Below are 3,385 nucleotides of genomic sequence, written 5' to 3' on the forward strand. Positions count from 1 at the left end.
GCAAGACTTTTAGAGGCTTAAAGTCTTTAAGGGAGATTAGACAAAGGGAAAGTCCGCGGGTGGGGGGGGGGGTATTTGGAAAATCCACCGAATTAGCCGGCTTATGGCCAAACTAGGGAGGGTGGGAGGGTCCTTAAGATCCCTTCGTGGTCGCCAAACTGTGAGATTTAAAATTGGATATTAGATCATAAATCTCCCCTACTTAACCCTTCCCTTAATTCATCTCCCAGACTAGTAAATGGAAGAAGCTTCTGGTTTTCTAGATAGAGCCTTTATTGTATATAAGGTGTTGTTGATTAGAAGGATAGGAAAACAGAAATACAGTACAAATCGTCTTAAATCTAGGCTTAGTCTATATTCCTTATAAAAACTCACCAAACCGATTTAGGCCACCTTTGGAGTGAGTCAGACCGTCTGTGCCGCGCCGCCCGGAGTCCCGCCAAGCCGGCAAAAAAGGCTACTCCCGTTCTCTCCACCCCGGAAGTCAAAAAACCCGGCAGGCAGTCTGACATGCGCAGCAGGCGGACTGTACCCGGCAGGCAGTCTGACATGCGCAGCAGGCGGACTGTTCATCTCCTCCCCAAAAGGGTGGTCCTTGAAAAACTGGCGTCTTTCAGTTATCCTAACCGACTGTTAAAAACTTTCATATTTTACCACATTTCCAAACCCTTCCTTCTCCTCTACACTCTCTTTTTTTAAGATAGTATTTTTTTCCAATTACATGGTAAAGATAAGTTTTAACATTCATTTAAAAAAATGAGTTTTAAATTTCTCCCTCCCTCCTGGTCCCCTCTCCCTCCCCTAAAATGGTAAGCAATTTGATTTAGGTTATATGTATTCAATCATGTAAAACATATTTGCCTATTAGTCATGTTGCAAGAGAAGAAACAGACCAAAAGGAGAAAACCACACACACAAAATAAAGTGAAAATAGTATGCTTTGATCTCCATCCAGACTACATCAGTTCTTTCTCTGGGCATAAATTAGCATTTTCCATCATGAGTCCTTTGAAATTGGCTTGGATCATTGTATTGCTGAGTAGAGCTAAGTTATTCATAGTTGATTATTGCATAGTGTTGCTGTTACTGTGTATAATGTTCTGGTTCTGCTCACTTCACTCAGCATCAGTTCATGCAAGTCTTTCCAGGTTTTAGCACAATAATATTCCATTCCTTTACCACAACTTGTTCAGTCATTCTGCAATGGATGGGCATCCCCTTCAATTTCCAATTCTTTGACACCACAAAAAGAGCTGCTATACCTATTTTTATACGTGTAGGTCCTTTCCCCTTTTAAAAGATCTTTCCCACTTTTCAGTGGCCCAGTACCCTCTCCCTTCTCTAAGCCTTCTCCAAGGAAGAAATCTGATATCAGTACTTTACACCTTGATAGGAATTTAACTCAATGCTGGACTCGTAGTTCAAGCACGAACAGTATTTGTGAAAAACCTTCCTCTCTTGATAGAGGAATTTCAGGTGTCAAGGGTCTTGTGGGGAACTTCTCTTGAAGGGAGGAATGTGACCTTCCTGGTGCTCTGGGTGTGGCACCAAACAGGTGACCACCTACTCCACTGAAGGATGATCTTGATCAATAAACTTTCTAAGTCATTTACAGTATTGCAGAATTGGAAGGGGCTCTAGAGGCCAACTAGGCCAATTTATGTCTGAATAGTAGTTCAGGGTTAGCATTTACATGATGCTTTAGGTTTGCAAAATGATTAACAAATGCCTCATTTGATCCTCACAGCAACACTGTGAAGGAGGTGATTTTATCACTTCCGTTTTAAATATGAGGAAACTGAACTAGACAGAAGTTGAGTGGCTCGCCCAGAGTCACACAGCTAGTTATTGTCCTGGTCCTTATTTGAACTCTGTTCTTCAGGACTGGATCTCACGTTCTGTCCACTGGGCACCTAGCTGCCTAGGTGAGATAACATATATACAGAAAGCAACCCCACCCTTTACAACAACACCCTTTACAGGAGTCCTTAGAGCCTGAGGAAGAAGAAATCCATTACCTTCTTAGGCAGTCCATTTCCTGTTTGGACAGCTGTAATTGCAGTTACACATCTCAACAGTGTCAATATAATTGCAAAGTCACCAGCCTCAATTCTCTCCTCCAGAGTCATCTGGGCCCAGTGGCAAGACATACATCAGGATGACTGGAGATGGCCTGGATGTTTTTTTGGGGGGTCGGGGCAAGTAACTTGCCCAAGGTCGCACAGCTAGTGTCAAGTGTCTGAGGCCTGGATTTGAACTCAGGTCCTCCTGCATCCAGGGCGGATGCTTTCTCCACTGTGCCACCTAGCTGCCCCTAATGGCCTGGAGCGCGCACGTGTGTGTGTGTGTGTGTGTGTGTGTGTGTGTGTGTGTGTGTGTGTGTTTTGGACATTTTATAATTTTATTGAAACGAAATTCAATTTAGTTTTCATCCACATTGACTGTCTGTAAACTTTTGAAAGTGGTGACAGGCACACAAGAAACCAAGGTGTACAGTTTGTTTGATGAATCTTCATCCTCATTGCATTTCCTGGACAAAGACACTTGGATACAGTATGAAATATTCCTTATTCTTTGGCCCAAATGGCTTTGTGGAGTCTGGTGTCAGTGCGTACATCTGGAGTTCCCATTTCTTTCATGGCAAATTTGCGGATTTCCTTGAGAGCCTGGGGAGCTCGCTTTTTGAAGCCTACTCCATGAATCCATTTGTGAATGTTGATGGTGTATTCTCTGGTCACTACCTCATTGGTGGCAGAGCATCCCTTCTTTTTCTTTCCACCTTTCTTTGCGGGAGCCATCCTGCCCAGGACCAGGTTGGAAAGGAAGAACAAAGAGGATTGTGCCGGCCTGGGTGTTTTAAGGCAATTGGAGTTAAGTGATTTGCCTTGGGTCACATGGATAGCAAGTATCTGAGGTGAGATTTGAACTTGGGTCCTCTTGACTCCAGGGCCAGCACTCTATCCATTGTGCAACCTAGCCCCCCACCCCCAACTCACACATGCATAAAATATATGTATGGTATAGTATAGTATCAAACTATTTTCGCTTTTAATGCCATAAATATACCCAAATTTTATAAACACCCCACTGTACTACTGTAAACACCCCAGCAAAGAAAAAAGAAAGCATTCAGATGTCTTCTCTGGTACAAAGGGAGGGCCCAAAAAAATTTGACCCAGATTTTCCAGATCACAGGGCACACTGTGCCCCTAACCCCCATGATGTGGAAGGGATAACTGTATTAGGATGCTTTTTTTCAGCTATCAGGACTCAGTCTGTTCCTTTGCAGCTTCTGCAACTTTGCTCCTAGGTTTGCAGGAACCAAAGCAGGAAAAAAAAAAAATCTAAATCCTTTTGTCAGTCTAAATGACACCCTTTCAGATCC

General features: G+C 43.3%; 1 pseudogene; it reads right to left on the reverse strand.

Annotated features, from left to right (window-relative positions):
- Positions 1 to 2,421: 2,421 nt before the first annotated feature.
- On the reverse strand, positions 2,422 to 2,807 carry LOC122729659 (annotated as a pseudogene).
- Between the last annotated feature and the right edge of the window lie 578 nt (positions 2,808 to 3,385).

Source organism: Dromiciops gliroides, chromosome 5 (genome assembly GCF_019393635.1).
Source record: "Dromiciops gliroides isolate mDroGli1 chromosome 5, mDroGli1.pri, whole genome shotgun sequence".
Classification (NCBI taxonomy): Eukaryota; Metazoa; Chordata; class Mammalia; order Microbiotheria; family Microbiotheriidae; genus Dromiciops; species Dromiciops gliroides.